We start from the raw sequence: 20,648 nt of genomic DNA on the forward strand, positions 1-20,648 counted from the left end.
CTTGAGTGATAGAGTTTCGTTTAGTGCCGTTGGTTGCAATCCGTATAAACAGTAATTAACTAAAGGTTCCCAATAACAAGGGAAGAAAAGTAAGTTGTATCCCTCATAAGGGGATAGTGTTGTTTGTAGTTCCGTTTCCCAAACCACCGGGAACGCATGCTTTAGGTTGTGAACTCACCTTGGGTTGCTCGGTAGATTATTTACTCGGTCAAACACGTTGGTCACCACGTCCTAGCATGGTTACCAAATACAGGTCAAGTCGAGGTACAAGTAATCACGTATAGCAAACACGTATAGACACATTTAGCATGCATACATTCAAACAGTTGGGTTATTGGGCCTGCCCTATCATTTTCACAAACAAACAGTAACAGATACACATGCAGTCCAGTCAACAGATAGCCCAACAAGTCGCGGCCCAATAACACATAGGCAGCCCAGTCGAGACAAGGGTGGTCTCGACTCGAGAATACACGGTCTCGAGTCGCAACCGGGAGATCTCGAAGAATCACGTTTTGGTCTCGAGTGTGCTGCTTACGAGTCGCAATCTCAGGAATCTCGAGTCCAGTCTCGAGTCAAGATCACGTTGTCTCGAGTCGAGACTTAGTCGGTCTCGAGTCCCTGAAGCCCGTCTCGGTTCATCATGCTTTGGTCTCGAGTCGCAACCAAGGGTTCCGACTCGCAACCACAGTTACGTGCACCAGAATCCTTCTAGAACCTGTCCAATGTACTAGCCAATAGCATTTTGATTTCATGATAATGTGTACTATCCAACCATATTGCACCAACATGTTTCCTTGTCTGATTACTAAGCAAAATGGATCAAAACAAGCATTTTTGAATGTTCATATCACCTTCATCTAGTTCATCATGCATATTCAAATATTCAAACAATTTAACCAACATTTAATCCTTGGTTCTTAACACAACTTTGTAACATGAGATAAGACAATCATTAAGCACCAAATTTGCCCTATTTTATCATTATAAATCGGATGGTAATGACCATCAAACATTGATTCATGCACACACATGTTCATTCATCACAATCAAGCATTTATGAGCAAAATGGCTAAGATAGAGAGATCACTATAACACTTAACATAACTCGAATGGTTCTAACCCTCTTTTTATCAAACCGTTTACATATAAAACATGAAGGAGCATGGTTAATCAAGCAAAACATGTTACTCATATCATCAAACAAGCATCTTTACATAACCATCACACACAACAACATTCTTTAAACATTCAACCAAAAGGGATACTAACCGGCTAGACTTAAGGTGTGAGGATATGATGAATAAGCTTCCAAGCAAGATCCGAAGCTTGAACCGGAATTCCTTGCTATCACCGGTTTTGATCCGAGAGAGAAGAGGAGATGAGAGGAGGTTGATGATCTTAGGGTTTTAGGGTTTTAGTGAGGGAGAAAGAGTGAGTGAGGGAGAGTGTTTGCAAAAATGGTAAAGGTTGGTCACCCTCAAGAGTTTTATACCCGTCTCGAGTGGGTTGAGGGCTCCCGAATGGGCTTCTCGGTTGCGTGGCCCAACCGGCCCACTTGTTACTGTTCACTCGAGACCGGGAGGGGTCTCGAGTCGGGTCCTTGGGGTCTCGGCTCATTTGTAACACACATATAATATACATACATACAACACGTAATAACAGATAATTCATAGATTTCATTTAATAATATACGTACACGAAATGTTACATCAAGAAGGTTGTCCGGGAAAACCCGAAGTGTCACATCGAACACTTTAACATACTACATAATGCATGATACACTAAAACACTAGACTTTTACATTAACCTCCCATTATTTACCTACACTTACCATCAAAAATTACATTTAACCCCCCCCCCCAATCTATGTAATCAGTCACAATAAGGGTGTCCCACCAAGATATTGCCAAGATCCTACACAATCCTTAGTAATCTTCCTTGGATTTGCTGGAAGATTTGTGTTGTACTTAGAGGACATAATACCCATAGGATAAACATTATATATGATTACAATAGATCACCATTCTCATCTCCTAACTTCACACCATCAACCTCCCCTTCTCCTCCTTTGTTCTCGGCTCCAACACCCCACACTACCACCACCATTTTCATCTTTAGTTCAAGCATTCCAAGCTCATTTTGAGGTGTAAGAAGCAAGATTAGAAGGTATGGAACTCTTGGAACTTGAAGGACCTCATCCGTGTGCTTTTATCCACTCAATCTTCATCATTGTTCTTCCCTAGATTCAACTAGTAGTAAGATCCTTTTAACACTTGTTTACTACCATTTTAGCTAGTTAAAAGATATAACATGTTGATTATCATAAGAACACTAAAAGACATACACATGAATCTTGAAACATAAGATGAAACATGATGTAAGATGGATAGAATGATGTTGTATGGATGATGATGTTTGCTTATTGATGTAACACCTTGAAAATTCATGTCCAATAATGTACGAACACATGTCATAAGTTCTGAATGTGTGAAAGAATACTTTAGAGGGACTAAAGTTGACAAACAGGGAAACTATGTGAATATAAGGATCCAAAGTGTCAACAATGGATAATTATATTTAAAAATAGCCCTACAAGATGTTGATACCTTCAAACGAATAAATCATGGATCATACGAAGCTAAATATGAAAGAAAGTGAAAAATTACAAACCACAGGGGCTAAATGTGTCAACATGTGTAAAGTATATCTCTGAGTGACCTTTTAGCAGACCCGAAGCTTTGTAACGGTAAATTATGCTCACTAGAATATGTGGTAAAAATTTCATAAAGTTTCGTTATCGTATGAGAAAGTTATGATCAAATTCGTGTACGAGGGGTTAAAAGCGTCAACGTTGAAATTTATGACTTTTCGGGTGATTACAAGTTGATCAAGGACTTTCCTATGTTTATACATGTTTTGGAACCCTTAAAAATAAGTTTAAAAGGGCAAAAATGCAAGAACAAAAGTTAAAACCACGTAACAAAGGACCAGGGACCAAAATTGCAAAGTTTGAAACTTGTTTGGCTGGTCATGGCAGGCCAGGCGGCCCGCGTAAGAAACCCTTAAGGGTTACGCGGCCCGCGAGAGAGACACAGTATCAGAAAAACGTGCACAGCTGCCAGTCAGGCCTGTTAACCGACTTAAATGGGTTGTTTTCTTATACCAGAGCTTCCTCCAATGGTTTTTCATGCATAGGGGCACCTGTAAACATCTGGTAACAATTGTAGACCATTGTGGCATCATCTTGTGAGATTAAATTGGCTATATATGGAGCTCAAGTTGTAACCATTTTGTGCACTCATTTGCAAAAGTTCACAACTTATTTTCTGGAGCTCTCTGGTCAGCAAGCAACCTTCCTAGTGATCCCTAATCATAGTTAGGACTCTTGTAAGTGCTCTTAACCCTTCTAAATTCGTTTTAGCTTAGTTAATTAGCTAAAAGTCAAATCGTCGTAATTAAGGTTTGACTTCGTGATTAATTAAAATTTATCCAGTCAAATCACGAATTAAAAATACCTTTGAGTAGGTAATTATGTGGGTAACAAACCCTTAAAAGGGTATTCTCAGATTCCCACCCTAACTATGTTAATTGTCGAGTCAAAGCTTACCTTAAAAAGTCAACAGAATGTTTATTTTCAAATTAATGCATAATTAGCAATGTAGGATACATGCAACCTGTTTAATCATTAATATAACTTGGTAATTAATGTAAGAACATGTCCCAACTTGTTCAACTCGACAATTTTCAGTTTAGGCTCGGTTTGGAACCGAAAGTCGCATAGTTTGACTTCTGCTTTGACTTTCAGTTCTGACCCGTTTAAGCCAAGTTTAGGATTTCCTTAGAGCTTCTTTTGGACCTATTTACATGTTAATATAACCCTCTGTGATTATACAACTTGGTTCATTAGATATCCTATTCACATGCATGTTTCCGTTAAATGTTTATATGTTGACCATTATGCCCAAATGACCTTAAAATATGATTTTTGAAAATATAAAAGGGTAGACACCTTAGCTGCTAATTTATAAGCTTGCACCTAAAATTTGAGATCAGTTGGAGGTATAGATTAAGAGTTATGCTCATTAGCGTAATTAGAAGCTTCTTTAGTAATTAAATGGCATAAATTGCATATAGCCTATCTAAACCCAAATTTTTATACAAAACTTTGTACCTACTGATATAAAATAATATTTTGGGATTTTTAAAGATTTTTATTCAATTTTAGGCTGAGCATAACTTAGTGTTCTAAGCTTAATTCGGCTAATGCCGGGTTTGCCCTTTTGGACTATAAAATGAGTTTTATAAATCGATTGACCCCAAACCTTTTTCTACTGATCTAAAATGTTAAATAAAGTATTTTGAGCCTTCTGAAATTTTAAAAATATCAGCTTTCCATACCAAACCCGGAAATGGCTCTAAATCACATTTTTAAGCGTTTTTAACGCATAGTGTGTAATAAAACCTTTTTAAACATATGGGGATGATACCTACTAATGTATTCAGTAAAATTTTATATTTTAACAGTAGGTGAATATTTTAAACTCAGAATTCCAGTTTTGACCTTTTAGGCCTATGTGAAATTACCAAAATACCCCAATGGAGCATAGTATGGTTATAAGTAATAAATTTCACATATATATGATACCTTACTATTATAACTTATTAAATTAAGTATATTTACTGATTTAACCAGACCTGTAACCCAAGTTATTATTTAAACTCTTTTACACCCTTTAAAATGACCAAAATGCCTTTAGGAGGCACAGTTTGGGTTTAAAACCATTTGGGACATAATAGAAGGTATCTTACTGATATCACAACGTGTTTAAGGCATATTAACTTAGGAAACTTGTATATGACTCTTATGGTTACTTGTTACGCACTTTACGCGTTCGGATCGGCTTATGTAACTAGTTTACCCATTTTAGCCGAAACGGGTCAAACCATATCATTTCTGTCTCAAAATCCAGAATGTGATTAAGTTACCCATATTAAACAAGTATGCAAGCTTGTCGGGTCAAAACCACATTCTAAAACGGTCTTCGCCTTATCGTGCATTTAAACATTAATCTTCATTTAAAACTAACCGGTCTAAGCTTAGGCTGAATTAAAAGATCCGTTAGGATTCTAATAGGTTATTAAAAACCTTCATTCCAGATATAGGAGCCCAGTAAAAGCTATCTGTACTTGCTGATTTGATACGACTGGGATTAAATTTATATTTAGCTCAGGTAAATGCATTTAACTTATTTTCCCTTATACGGGCTTGGGGTACGGTATATAAAATACCGCTTGGTCGGGTAATTGACCTTAACCGGTCGGTGGTTAAGTGTGGTCAAAATGACCCGTTTAAAAATGTTGTTTTGTTTGTTTAACGCCTTTGGGGGTTTAATGACCATGTCCCGGATATCCTTGGCATCATTCAAAGAATGGCCACGACCTTAGCACATGGGTGTAGGCGTACACCCGTAGTGCATTCAAATCAATAAAGTATAATCGTCGGTACGAGAGAAGTCTCGCGGCAGAACTATACTAAGTGGTGTGTCTGTTAATCTTTAACCCGGCACGACCCAGACAACTGAACGCATAACAAACATGTAATTCTTTTACAAGTTATAAGCAAATAATTATCCCAAGTTATAAAAAGTTTTGTGCCGCGGGCATTCAAATCAATTTTAAACCTTTTCAAAATGAGTCAGTTAAATTGTATTTACCAGTGTAAACTGACGTATTTTCCAAAAAGGCTAAGTGCAGGTACTACGCGTAATAGGCTGGCCACTCCTTAGCATCAATAAAAGTCTCGCAAGCTTAGGATGCATGAAGTCCGTTGAATAAAAGTTTCCTCTTTGTTTTGATCCGCCTGTGGATCTATTTCAACTGTTGTGATACTTGATATTACAATTCTATTTGGTTGAAATAAATCTATCTTTTGCTTCCGCTGTGCATTTATATTTTGTATTGTTTGACTATGACGATATCAACTACGTCACGGAACCCCCACCGGGCCCACCGGTGACACGTGGAAAATAGGGGTGTGACAGGTTGGTATCAGAGCCAACGCTGAGTGAATTAAACACCAGCCTTTTGTGTTTAATCTCAGTTAAATAAATGCACATTCCTCGAGTTCCGAGTCTAGACAAAGAACATAGGACAAACTCTGTCTTGTTTGTTTTATTTGGTCTTTATTTTTATATATTTGTTGTTGTTATCTTAATCACGTTTGCAGGTTAAGAATGCCGCCAAGGTTTTTGAGAGGAAGAGGCAAGGGCCCAGTTACGGGCCATGACCATGAAGCCGGGCCTTCGCATCGGCGTATCCCATCTATCACAATGAGCACTAGCCCACAGGAGCCGTGGAGGGTTTACGTTGAACCCGGGAGGCGATCAATCTCCTTAAGTTCCTCACCATCTTATTTGCATTCTTTCGGGCCGCAATCCGAAAACGAGCCTGACCACCCTCCGCCTTCCTTCATACCGTTGCAGCGGTCAAACTCGCACCATTCTTTTGGTGACCCTACCCCTGCTTTCCAGAGCCGGTTCAACCCGGCTAATTTCATTCAAGAACCCGTGGGTTTTAACCCACTAGGACCCGAAGATCACTTCTCGGGTGAAAATGACATGGATGAAGATACAGATCCCATGGAACCTGCCACTGGGACCCCGAACCACCCCATCGAAATCTCCGATGGGTCATCTTTTCATGGATCACCTTACCGTGGTCCTGACAGCTACGAGGCGAGGTTCAGGCAGGTTGACTGGTATTTCACTCCCTCTCACCACTCGTCCCCTTACCAGCAGCAGCAACAACAGCAGCAGGATCCTTCCGAGGATTCTCGATTTGTGGCAGTCACTCCGCCACCACCACCACCAGTGGAACAGCAACCGCCTCCGGAGCCACCGAGGCAGAGAAGGTTAAACGCACGGATGTCCGTGCGAGGAGGAGTCCGCATCAGCACTCCTCAGCCCTCGAGTGGCAGTCATTATCCGCCACTCCAAGAAGAAGAAGACCCGCAGATGAGGGGTCCATCAAACCCTATCCCATAGATAAACTTTGTGCCTATGGCGCCACCATTGGGTTTTGACAACCCAATTCCTGCCTACGCCGGTTCAGCGGCGTATAACCCTTTTGAGCAGCCGGCTCATACCCAATACGACTATGCCAATGTGGACCCATACCAGGAGGCATGGGACTACAATGCTCGTCACCCAAAGGGACCCTATGGTGGTCTTTGGACCACTGGTTACCCAACTTATGGGTACCAGCGTCCGCCACCTCCTCAACCTCTGTACCAGCCACCGCAGCCGCAGCTAATCCTGCCGGAACGTCAACAAGAGGTCCTCGATAGATTGGACCGATGTGAACGGGAGATTCAAACCGAGCGCAGTAACACTCGAGGCTTCTTCAAGGGGTTGTCGGACCTGATCAAAGGGAAGTCCAAGAGAAGGGGTCATTGAAGACCTTTGTTGTTTATTTTATTTAGTTGTAATCAAGTCCCTGCGTGGACTTTTTGTTTCTGTACTCAGCCCCTGCGTGGGCTTGTCTTTTAGTATTCTGCCCCTGCGTGGGCATGTCTTTTAGGTAACCCCTGCGTGGGTTTGTTTGTTTGTATTTCGCCCCTGCGCGGGCATGTTGTTTCTTAGAAAGTCCCGTTTAGGGCAAATGTTGTACTTGTTCAATTTTAAGTAATGGAATGGTTGAAATTAAATTTTCATATTTGTTTATTATTAAGTATATGCATAAACTTAAAACACAAAAGTAAAATGAAAATAACATTCCTATAAAAGATCTACAATTATATTAAAGTGGCAAAATCTAAAAAGGACAAGACCTAGCCATGTGTCATTTTAAAGACAAGGCCAAGATGGTATCTCCATAATTAGATTTAGATCTATAATTAACATCTCAACTTAGGATTGTTCTGCGTTTAATATCAAAAGAGAATCTTGGGGGTAAAACCTAGCCACGTGTCGTTATAGACATGGCCAAGATGGTAGAACCTGTCCAAAGGATTCCAAATTTTTGTTAACATTTGTAAGTATGTTAACATGCTGGGCAAATTGTGATGCAGTAAAAATCACACAGGCCATCTTTAAAATGGGTTAATTTATTTTCCCTGTAATTATATGACCATCCCTTAAGGATGAAGTGCCTGCGGGTAATAGTTAACGTCCTCTGGGACTAAGAGACAGTAGAAGTCTGCAACTCACTGTCTAAAAGGGGATTTGAACTGCGATTCAGACCCAAATACCTCGATTCTGTGAAAATCCTGGTTATAAATTAAAACCGTCCTTGGGACTAGACTTTTATGCTAATATTAAAATGTAATATAGGATTATAATAAAAATCCTGAATAAATAAATGATTAACAAATTAACTAGAAATGGCTATTAAAACCATGGTTAATAAATTATAAAATTCTGTAAAAGCTTCTAAATAAAACCTTGCCCATTATTTTCTATATGTAGCAATTGAAGCTACATGGCGGGGTCGGACGAGGTGAACAGTCGTCCGGTGGAAAACCACGAGAACGCTAAGATACAGCTGACTGGTGCAGAGCTGCAAACACTAGTTGATAATGCTGTTACAAGGGCTTTGGATCGACAAAACAGTGAGTATAGTGAGACTCACAGTAGGACCCTGTCTACACCGCACACCAAGTCAAAGACTCATTCGGAGGGTCACAGCAAGCCACCATCTAAGAATAGTGAGTCTAAGAAAGATGATGATAGGCACTCCTCAAACCATAACAGTGTTCCACCCAAGAAGATAGTATTTGATGATGCCCCATGTACCAAGTCCTGTACGTATAAATATTTTGTATCTTATAAGCCCCGGGATTTTATTGGGGAGAAGGGGGCAGTGGATTGCATGACTTGGCTGGATGAAATGGACACTGTAGTAGACATTAGTGGTTGTGCGGAGAGGGATATTGTGAAGTTTGTATCCCAATCTTTTAAAGGTGAAGCCCTGGCCTGCTGGAGGTCGTTAATTCAGGCTACTGGGAAGATTTCGCTGTATAATATGTCATGGAATCAATTTGTGGCTCTCATCAAGGAGAACTACTGCCCTCAGCACGAGGTTGAAAAGACAGAATCTGATTTTCTATCTCTGGTTATGAAGAACCTGGATTGCCAGGCTTATCTCACGAGCTTTAATACCCTGTCAAGGTTAGTTCCTTACCTTGTGACACCTGAACCGAAGAGGATAGCTCGTTTTATTGGGGGTCTGGCCCCAGAAATAAAAGCAAGTGTCAAGGCCTCTCGGCCCGCTACGTTCAGATCAGCAGCTGACATATCTCTGTCCCTCACGCTGGACGCAGTTAGACAGAGATCGCTGAGAAATGCGGATGCCGAGAAAAGGAAACGCGAAGATGACGGTTCACGACGCTCAGATAAGAAGCACAAGGGAAACAACGACCACAAGAAAGGGTCGGGATCCAAGAAAGATGATCGACAGACGGGCGATAAACCCAAATGTAAGGTTTGCAAGAAGCACCATTTTGGGAGGTGCAGGTATGAGTCGAAGTCTCAGTCCCAGCCGAAAGCGTGTGGGATTTGCAAGTCATTGGACCACAAGGCACTGGATTGTAAGAAAATCAAGGATGCCACATGTTATAACTGTAATGAAAAGGGGCATCTTAGGACTAACTGCCCAAAGCTTGCAAAGAAGGCTGAGGAAGGAATGAAGACCAATGCAAGGGTCTTCCGCATGGATGCGAAGGAAGCGGTTCAGGATGACAATGTCATAACAGGTACTTTTCTTATTAATGATGTCTACGCAAGAGTATTATTTGATTCAGGAGCAGATAAATCATTCGTAGATGATAAGTTTTGTGAATTGTTGAAAATGCCTGTTAAGACCTTAAGTGTGAAGTATGAAGTGGAATTAGCTGATGGAACCATAGAAACCGCATCAACTGTATTAGACGGATGTGTCATATCCATTAGGAACCACTCTTTTCCCTTATCCCTCCTTCCATTTAAGTTAGCTGGTTTCGATATAGTAATAGGCATGGAATGGTTATCGCATAACCAAGCTCAGATAGTTTGCAATAAGAAGCAAGTGGTGATCAAGACTCCGTCTGGTGAGTCGCTTACCATTCAAGGAGACACCCGGTACGGGTTACCTGAGCAGGTGTCTATGCTCAAAGCATCTAAATGCTTAAAGAAGGGTTGTGTCATTTATATGGCACAAGTGACTGTTGATGAACAGAAACCCAAGATTGAAGATATTCCAGTCATTTCTGAATACCCCGAAGTTTTCCCGGAAGAACTACCTGGTTTGCCACCAGATAGACAAGTAGAGTTCAGAATCGACATCATTCCAGGAGCTGCACCTGTTGCAAGAGCGCCTTATAGATTAGCACCAACAGAGATGAAGGAACTAAGGACACAGCTAGATGATTTGCTAGCCAAAGGTTTTATTAGACCTAGTTCGTCTCCATGGGGAGCACCAATCTTGTTCGTCAAGAAGAAAGATGGTTCGATGTGTTTATGCATCGATTACCGTGAGCTTAATAAGGTCACTATCAAGAATAGATATCCTTTGCCCAGGATCGATGATCTGTTTGATCAGCTTCAGGGAGCAAGCTACTTTTCCAAGATTGATCTGAGGTCAGGCTACCATCAGTTGAATGTTAAAGATGAAGATGTGCACAAGACTGCATTTAGGACTCGTTATGGCCATTACGAGTTCCTAGTGATGCCTTTTGGGCTCACTAATGCACCTGCCGCATTCATGGATCTCATGAATCGCGTCTGCAAGCCTTATCTAGACAAATTTGTCATCGTCTTCATCGATGACATTCTCATCTACTCAAAGAACCAAGCTGATCACGAGAAGCATCTCCGTTGCATTCTGAAACTGCTTCATCAAGAAAAACTCTATGCCAAATTTTCAAAGTGTGAATTTTGGCTTCGTGAGGTCCAATTCCTTGGACATGTTGTTAGTGAGCGTGGTATCCAAGTAGATCCCGCTAAGATTGAAGCTATCATGAACTGGCAAGAGCCGAAGACGCCTACGGAGATTCGCAGTTTCTTAGGATTGGCAGGATACTACAGACGCTTTATCGAGAACTTCTCAAGAATTGCAGCACCCCTGACTCTTCTCACTCGCAAGAATAGCAAGTTCAATTGGGGGCCTAAGCAGCAAGAATCTTTCGACATCTTGAAGCAGAAGTTGAGCAATGCTCCTGTACTAACATTGCCTGAGGGAATTGATGAATTTGTAGTATATTGTGATGCATCACACACCGGGATGGGTTGTGTGTTAATGCAAAAAGGCAAGGTCATTGCCTATGCTTCACGTCAACTAAAGGTGCACGAGAAGAATTATACCACCCACGACTTGGAGTTGGGTGCTGTTGTATTTGCACTAAAGCTTTGGAGGCACTATCTGTATGGAACTAAGTGTGTGATATACTCTGATCACAAAAGCCTTTAACACTTGTTCAATTAGAAGGATTTTAACATGAGGCAGCGACGCTGGATGGAAACTCTGAACGATTATGACTGTGAAATAAGATACCATCCAGGAAAGGCTAATGTAGTCGCAGATGCCTTGAGCAGAAAAGAGAGAGTGAAGCCAATAAGAATCAATGCCAAAAGCATTGAAATCAAGAATAGCTTGAATGAAAGGTTGTTAGCTGCGCAGAAGGAAGCTGTGCTAGAAGCTAATTATCCCGAGGAAAAGCTAGGAGTAACTGAAGAACAGTTATCCTATGGCAAGGACGGAATACTAAGATTAAATGGACGAATATGGGTTCCTGTTTATGGAGGAATTCGGGATGTTATCCTCAAGGAAGCCCACAGTTCCAAATATTCCGTTCATCCTGGAGCTGACAAGATGTACCAAGATGTAAAGGCAAACTATTGGTGGATAGGCTTGAAGAAGTCTATAGCTGCTTACGTAGCTAAATGCTTGACGTGTGCTCAAGTCAAGGCTGAACATCAGAAGCCGTCAGGTTTGCTACAACAGCCTGAAATTCCCACTTGGAAATGGGAAATGGTGACGATGGATTTCATCACCAAGTTGCCAAAGACGAAGAAAGGAAATAATACTATATGGGTCATAGTTGATAGACTGACTAAGTCAGCATATTTCCTACCCATTAAAGAGACTTACAGCTCCGACATGTTAGTCCAACTGTACGTGGATAAGATTGTATCCTTACATGGCGTACTAGTATCTATTATCTCTGATAGGGATACTAGATACACATCTCATTTTTGGAAGAGTTTCCAACAATCTTTGGGCATGCAATTGAATTTTAGTACAGCTTACCATCCTCAGACAGATGGGCAAAGTGAGCGTACTATTCAAACTTTGGAAGACATGCTTCGTGCATGTGTAATTGATTTAGGTGGTAGTTGGGATAAGCACCTACCTTTAGTCGAGTTCTCCTACAACAATAGCTACCATACCAGCATTCAGGCTGCACCTTTTGAGGCACTATATGGTAGGAAGTGCAGAACGCCCATCTGTTGGGCAGAAGTAGGAGACACTCAATTATCAGGTCCTGATATAGTCTTTGAGACAACGGACAAGATTGTCCAGATTCGCGACCACCTAAGAGCTGCCCGGGATAGGCAGAAGAGCTATGCTGATAAAAGGCGAAAACCTCTCAAGTTTGAGGTTGGCGATAAAGTTTTGCTCAAGGTGTCGCCCTTGAAAGGGGTGATGCGATTTGGTAAGAAAGGTAAGTTAAGCCCAAGGTATATAGGACCATTCGAGATCATCGAATGTGTAGGATCAGTGTCTTATAAGTTAAACTTACCAGAAGAGCTCAGTGGTATTCATAATGTATTCCACGTCTGCAATCTGAAGTCTAGCTGATGAATCGCTAGTCATGCCACATACAGATGTGCACATAGATGAGAGCTTGAAATTTGTGGAAAAACATGTGTAGATTGAGGATCGACAGGTAAAGAGGCTTCGAAGGAAGCTTGTGCCTATTGTCAAGGTGAAATGGGACGCCCGTAGAGCTTCTGAATATACGTGGGAGTTAGAGTCCACAATGAAAGAGAAATACCCTCAATTGTTTCCGTAAATCTCGAGGACGAGATTTCTTTTAAGGGGGTGAGGATGTAACACCTTGAAAATTCATGTCCAATAATGTATGAACACGTGTCATAAGTTCTGAACGTGTGAAAGAATACTTTAGAGGGACTAAAGTTGACAAACAGAGAAACTATGTGAATATAAGGATCCAAAGTGTCAATAATTGATAATTATATTTAAAAATAGCCCTACAAGATGTTGATACCTTCAAACGAATAAATCATGGATCATACGAAGCTAAATATGAAAGAAAGTGAAAAATTACAAACCACAGGGGCTAAATGTGTCAACATGTGTAAAGTATACCTCTGAATGACCTTTTAGCAAACCCAAAGCTTTGTAACGGTAAATTATGCTCACTAGAATATGTGGTAAAAATTTCATAAAGTTTCGTTATCGTATGAGAAAGTTATGATCAAATTCGTGTACGAGGGGTTAAAAGCGTCAACGTTGAAATTTATGACTTTTCGGGTGATTACAAGTTGATCAAGGACTTGCCTATGTTTATACATGTTTTGGAACGCTTAAAAATAAGTTTAAAAGGGCAAAAGTGCAAGAACAGAAGTTAAAACCACGTAACAAAGGACCAGGGACCAAAATTGCAAAGTTTGAAACTTGTTTGGCTGGTCATGGCAGGCCAGGCGGCCCGCGTAAGAAACCCTTAAGGGTTACGCGACCCGCAAGAGAGACACAGTATCAGAAAAACGTGCACAACTGCCAGTCAGGCCTGTTAACCGACTTAAATGGGTTGTTTTCTTATACCAGAGCTTCCTCCAATGGTTTTTCATGCATAGGGGCACCTGTAAACATCTGGTAACAATTGTAGACCATTGTGGCATCATCTTGTGAGATTAAATTGGCTATATATGGAGCTCAAGTTGTAACCATTTTGTGCACTCATTTGCGAAAGTTCATAACTTATTTTCTGGAGCTCTCTGGTCAGCAAGCAACCTTCCTAGTGATCCCTAATCATAGTTAGGACTCTTGTAAGTACTCTTAACCCTTCTAAATTCGTTTTAGCTTAGTTAATTAGCTAAAAGTCAAACCGTCGTAATTAAGGTTTGACTTCGTGATAAAATTTATCCAGTCAAATCACGAATTAAAAATACCTTTGAGTAGGTAATTATGTGGGTAACAAACCCTTAAAAGGGTATTCTCAGATTCCCACCCTAACTATGTTAATTGTCGAGTCAAAGCTTACCTTAAAAAGTCAACAGAATGTTTATTTTCAAATTAATGCATAATTAGCAATGTAGGATACATGCAACCTGTTTAATCATTAACATAACTTGGTAATTAATGTAAGAACATGTCCCAACATGTTCAACTCGACAATTTTCAGTTTAGGCTCGGTTTGGAACCGAAAGTCGCATAGTTTGACTTCTGCTTTGACTTTCAGTTCTGACCCGTTTAAGCCAAGTTTAGGATTTCCTTAGAGCTTCTTTTGGACCTATTTACATGTTAGTATAACCCTCTGTGATTATACAACTTGGTTCATTAGATATCCTATTCACATGCATGTTTCCGTTAAATGTTTATATGTTGACCATTATGCCCAAATGACCTTAAAATAAGATTTTTGAAAATATAAAAGGGTAGACACCTTAGCTGCTGATTTATAAGCTTGCACCTAAAATCTGAGATCAGTTGGAGGTATAGATTAAGAGTTATGCTCATTAGCGTAATTAGAAGCTTCTTTAGTAATTAAATGGCATAAATTGCATATAGCCTATCTAAACCCAAATTTTTATACAAAACTTTGTAACTACTGATATAAAATAATATTTTGGGATTTTTAAAGATTTTTATTCAATTTTAGGCTGAGCATAACTTAGTGTTCTAAGCTTAATTCAGCTAATGCCGGTTTTGCCTTTTTGGGCTATAAAATGAGTTTTATAAATCCTAGTGACCCCAAACCTTTTTCTACTGATCTAAAATGTTAAATAAAACATTTTGAGCCTTCTGGAATTTTAAAAATATCAGCTTTCCATACCAAACCCGGAAATGGCTCCAAATCGCCTTTTTAAGCGTTTTTAACGCATAGTGTGTAATAAAACCTTTTTAAACATATGGGGATGATACCTACTGATGTATTCAGTAAAATTTTATATTTTAACAGTAGGTGAATATTTTAAACTCAGAATTCCAGTTTTGACCTTTTAGGCCTATGTGAAATTACCAAAATGCCCCTACGGAGCATAGTACGGTTATAAGTAATAAATTTAACATATATATGATACCTTACTGTTATAACTTATTAAATTAAGTATATTTACTGATTTAATCATACCTGTAACCTAGGTTATTATTTAAACTCTTTTACACCCCTTTAAATGACCAAAATGCCCTTTTGAGGCATAGTTTGGGTTTAAAACCATTTGGGACATAATAGAAGGTATCTTACTGATATCACAACGTGTTTAAGGCATATTAACTTAGGAAACTTGTATATGACTCTTATGGTTACTTGTTACGCACTTTACGCGTTCGGATCGGCTTATGTAACTAGTTTACCCATTTTAGCCGAAACGGGTCAAACCATATCATTTCTGTCTCAAAATCCAGAATGTGATTAAGTTACCCATATTAAACAAGTATGCAAGCTTGTCGGGTCAAAACCACATTCTAAAACGGTCTTCGCCTTATCGTGCATTTAAACATTAATCTTCATTTAAAACTAACCGGTCTAAGCTTAGGCTGAATTAAAAGACCCGTTAGGATTCTAATAGGTTATTAAAAACCTTCATTCCAGATATAGGAGCCCAGTAAAAGCTATCTGTACTTGCTGATTTGATACGACTGGGATTAAATTTATATTTAGCTCAGGTAAATGCATTTAACTTATTTTCCCTTATACGGGCTTGGGGTACGGTATATAAAATACCGCTTGGTCGGGTAATTGACCTTAACCGGTCGGTGGTTAAGTGTGGTCAAAATGACCCGTTTAAAAATGTTGTTTTGTTTGTTTAACGCCTTTGGGGGTTTAATGACCATGTCCCGGAGATCCTTGGCATCATTCAAAGAATAGCCACGACCTTAGCACATGGGTGTAGGCGTACACCCGTAGTGTATTCAAATCAATAAAGTATAATCGTCGGTACGAGAGAAGTCTCGCGGCAGAACTATACTAAGTGGTGTGTCTGTTAATCTTTAACCCGGTACGACCCGGACAACTGAACGCATAACAAACATGTAATTCTTTTACAAGTTATAAGCAAATAATTATCCCAAGTTATAAAAAGTTTTGTGCCGCGGGCATTCAAATCAATTTTAAACCTTTTCAAAATGAGTCAGTTAAATTGTATTTACCAGTGTAAACTGACGTATTTTCCAAAAAGGCTAAGTGCAGGTACTACGCGTAATAGGCTGGCCACTCCTTAGCATCAATAAAAGTCTCGCAAGCTTAGGATGCATGAAGTCCGTTGAATAAAAGTTTCCTCTTTGTTTTGATCCGCATGTGGATCTATTTCAACTGTTGTGATACTTGATATTACAATTCTATTTGGTTGAAATAAATCTATCTTTTGCTTCCGCTGTGCATTTATATTTTGTATTGTTTGACTATGACGATATCAACTACGTCACGGAACCCCCACCGGGCCCACCGGTGACACGTGGAAAATAGGGGTGTGACAATTGATTACTAGAGATATTGATGTTGATCATAACATGGAACTTGCTAGATTATGATTAAAAACATGATCTAGCAAGTTAGGAGATGGTTATGTATTTACATGAAATAATCATCTTCTTGATTAAACATGAACTTGAAAGTAAAAGGATTTTCTTGAAAAGTAATAAACAAAGTGGGCTAATAATCTTGTAGATTCAAGACTTGTGAATGATTTTCCAAGAAAACCAAGTTTAAATTATGATTTTTAGAAGATCTTGGTTTTTACTTAAACCTACACTATTTTTAATAGAAAAATAAGTGTATAAACACTTATGAAACAAGAAAAATACAAAAGAAACATTTTTAGAAAAATCATGTTACAAGTTGTAAAAGACTAAATCTGTCAAGAAAGTGATTAACAAATAAATAACCATGTTTTTTAGGGTAACTGATACGCGCAAAATGCAACATATAAATTATATCAATTGTGGCATAAAACTAACCCTTTTTTAGTACTAATGTTGGAAAAAGTGTGTTTTGCTCAAATTAACAAAAGAAGCAAAAAGACAGCAAAATCTAACATAAATACAAGAAAAGGAACAAAAGTTGATTGCCCGACCCCTCGACAGCATCCTCCCAAGCAAAACAGAGAAGACAGAAGACTGAACACGCCCCGTGCTCAGCGAGCACGGGGCCGTGCCCAAGAAGCAGCAGAAAAGACAAACTAATAGAAGCTTCTATTGCCCACCACGGGGCCGTGCCCAGCGGACACGGGGGCGTGGTCAGAGTACTGCAGGCGCATTTATTGTAATTGCGAATTACAATTAATGAAGAGAGAGAGTGTGTCAGACGGATACGGGGCCGTGCCCAGGCCTCTGTTCAGCCTATAAATAGGAGTGCTTGGAGCCATTTCATTTCATCCCTTGGCACACCACCTCTCTCACACTTCACCCACCACCCACCACCACCATAACACCATCATCCACCACCATCATCCATTGTCCATCATAGAGTCTGTGAGTCGTCTCGGGATCCAAGATTGATCGTAAGAGTTCTTGACAATCAAAGGCCATGTTTGCCTAAGTCTCTAACATCACTTGGTGAAGACAAGTGTCTAGTGTAATACTTTTTATTTTTAATCTTTTGCACTTTTTATTTGGTTTTGTATTAATGACTTTAATAACTAGTTTCTTATGTTGAAGGTGATTCTTCCTTATCGTTTGCCCGTGGTGTCTTGACATTATTTTACTGTCTATATAAAATAAAAGATTTTCACCATTCATATCTCCACGGACTATATGGAGGTATGTTGGCTACCTTGTCGGGGGTTAAGGGAACGGTTTGGTAAGAGTCTTGCCCTTGTTCAGCGTTTAGAGGTCCTGCAAGGGACCTGGGTCAAATTTAGTAGGATCTCCTTCAATACCCAAAGGTATTGGATAGCGGGGATCCAAACTCTTTGACCCCCTTATAAGTAAACTACTATTAATACTATAACCCGGCTATTTAGGACTGTATCCCTGCTGACTCAGACTATTTAGTCGAGGGTAACGTCACCTTCAAAAGAGGGGCCTACCATAATTTGCATTAATAACTTAATTAATTATCTTTCAATAATCCGACCCTTTAGGATTGTATCCTTGCTGACTCAAACTACTGGGTTGAGGGTAACGTCACCTTCAAAAGAGGGGCCTACTACAATAACTAAGATAATCTCTTAAACAAGTGCAAAAGTGCGAAAATAATCAAATGTTACACCATACACGAGTCGGATCCAAGTGATTCATCTTGTGTATCTGTTTTTATTTTTTTATTTTTGTTTTTCAGCATTTAGTTAGTTTTATTTTCTTAGTTTTAAAAATTTTTTCTAACATTTTGATTTGATTAGACGTTGAGGATAAACCGGTACTAAAAGCTCTTGTGTCCTTGGACGACCTCGGTATCTTACCAACACTATACTACGTCCACGATGGGTGCACTTGCCCATATGTGTGTGTAGTGTTAGTAAATATCGTGTTCTATAAATTTAAAACTTGGCTAAAAAAGTGTAAAAAGGGCTCAAAATATATACCTAAAACATATACACACTAGCACGCATCAAGTTTTTGGCGCCGTTGCCGGGGACACAAGGATTTTAAGAAAGTTAGGAATCAACGGCCTAATCATTTTTTTTTCTTTTTATTTTTTTTAGGATTTTTTCTAGTTTTTCAGCTTCTGCAGAGCTCAGCACGGGTCGTGCCCAACAGTGTTGCTGGCAGTTTTTAGTTTTCCGAGTTACAGAAGGCTGACCACGGGGCCGTGTCGGTGCAACACGGGGCCGTGTCCAACTCTCCAGTAACAGGGATCCGGAAAACAATCACTGTAACTCCGACCACGGGCCGTGTTCACTGAGCACGGGGCCGTGGTGAACCTTCTGACCAACATTCTTTTCTGTTTTTGTTGCAGGACTTGGAACCAGACGCCACCTCTATGTAGTGTATGAGCTCCAGTTCTAATAAAGACATAAAAGAACCTGTATAAGAACCCGAACGCTTTCTCAGAAAAAGACTCAAAGCTAAAAACCAAGAGAAGGTTTCGGGGAACCCATTTCCAATGGCGTACCAACGTACCCTCATGGATTATCTACGACCACCGTAGGTAATCTCGGCGCCGCTATCAATGCATCGAATGTTGAAGCCAATAACTTTGAACTTCGACCGCATTTGATACAGATGCTTCAAAACTCTGCAACCTTCCATGGGCTTGCGGACGAGGATCCCCATCTACATATTACTAATTTCTTAGAAATATGTGATACCTTTCGGATCAATGGAGCATCAAATGACGCCATCCACCTCCGAGTGTTTCCTTTTTCACTAAAAGACCGAGCAAAGGCTTGGCTTAACACCCTCCCAGTTGGTTCGGTAAACACCTAGGATGAACTAGCCCAAAAATTTCTATATAAGTATTTCCCTCCCGCTAAAACGGCTAAATTAATGACTGAAATTAATACATAATCGCAAGACGAGGGGGAATCCTTATATGAAACTTGGGAAAGATTCAAGGAGCTATTATGAAAGTGTCCTCATCACGGTCTTGCAGTGTGGCAACAAGTATCCACCTTCTATAATGGATTGTTGCCACATACTAGACAAACACTTGACTCTAGCTCCGGGGGACTTTTAGGTAATCGCCGCCCGCAAGAAATATATAATCAGATTGAGGAAATTGCTCAAACCAATTTTCAATGGCACACTCCCCGAGGCAATAAATCTATTGCCCTGGGCGCCCATAAGGTTGATGAAAGCACTTCTTTACAAGCCCAAATCGAGGCCCTTTCTTCAAAAATTAAAAAGCTAGAAATGACAAAAACAGTCTTGGTTATGGCTTGTGAAGGGTGTGGTGGGCCACATGAAAATTGGAGTTGTATGAAAGAAACAGATGATCAAACAGAGTCGGTAAACTACATTGATAATAGACCTAGGCCGTCGGGTCCCCCAACGGGCACCTACAACCAAGGATGGCGTAACCACCCTAACCTTGGTTGGAGAGAACCCGACAATAGTGGTAACCAACAAAACCTAAATCAACGAATAAACTTTCAACAACCAAGGAATGAGTCACAAAATTTTTCTCAACAACAAGGTGGACGAGAGAGGCTTGAAGATACTATATCTCGCCTCATCTCCGACACTGAAAAGAAAAACTCGGATAGGTTTCTACAATTAGAATCGAATTTTAGAAATCAACAAGCTAGTATTCAAAACATCGAAAAACAAATAAGTCAACTAGCCCAAAATTTCTCCGAGAGACCACAAGGCGCGTTACCAAGCAATACCGAAACAAACCCAAAGGCACAACTTCATCTCATAACACTACGGAACCGTACCGTGGGTCCTGCGGAAGGCCTGCCGCCTACCAAGGAGACCGCAACACCGCCCCAACAAGAGAAGGGTTCTCCTCCCTCACCAGAGTGATGTACTGCAAAGTACATATG

General features: G+C 40.0%; 1 non-coding gene across 1 annotated transcript; it reads right to left on the bottom strand.

The window, feature by feature from the left end:
* Positions 1-19,641: 19,641 nt before the first annotated feature.
* On the bottom strand, positions 19,642-19,748 carry LOC118491993. Its single transcript, XR_004892437.1, has one exon. It is a non-coding gene; the product is annotated as a small nucleolar RNA R71 (small nucleolar RNA).
* Between the last annotated feature and the right edge of the window lie 900 nt (positions 19,749-20,648).

This window comes from Helianthus annuus, chromosome 4, assembly GCF_002127325.2.
Source record: "Helianthus annuus cultivar XRQ/B chromosome 4, HanXRQr2.0-SUNRISE, whole genome shotgun sequence".
NCBI classification, from domain to species: domain Eukaryota; kingdom Viridiplantae; phylum Streptophyta; class Magnoliopsida; order Asterales; family Asteraceae; genus Helianthus; species Helianthus annuus.